A 275-nucleotide genomic window follows, 5' to 3' on the forward strand; every position below is an offset into this window, starting at 1 on the left:
AGAAATAGAAGAGGAAGCGAATAAGAAGAGAAATAGATGAGAAAAGAGAAGAGGAATAGAAGAGAAAGGGAAAAGAGGAATAAGAGAAAAGAATAAGAGAAGAGAAAAGGAATAGAAGAGGTGATAAGAGGAGAGAACAGAAAAGGAATAGAAGAGAATAGGAAGAGAAAAGGAGAGAAGAGAAATAGAAGAGAATAAGAAAAGAGGAAAAGAATAGGAAGAGAAAAGGAGAGAAGAGGAATAGAAGAGGAAAAGAGGAATGGAAGAGAATAGGA

The sequence above is a fragment of the Erythrolamprus reginae genome, chromosome 10 (genome assembly GCF_031021105.1).
Source record: "Erythrolamprus reginae isolate rEryReg1 chromosome 10, rEryReg1.hap1, whole genome shotgun sequence".
Taxonomy (NCBI): domain Eukaryota; kingdom Metazoa; phylum Chordata; class Lepidosauria; order Squamata; family Dipsadidae; genus Erythrolamprus; species Erythrolamprus reginae.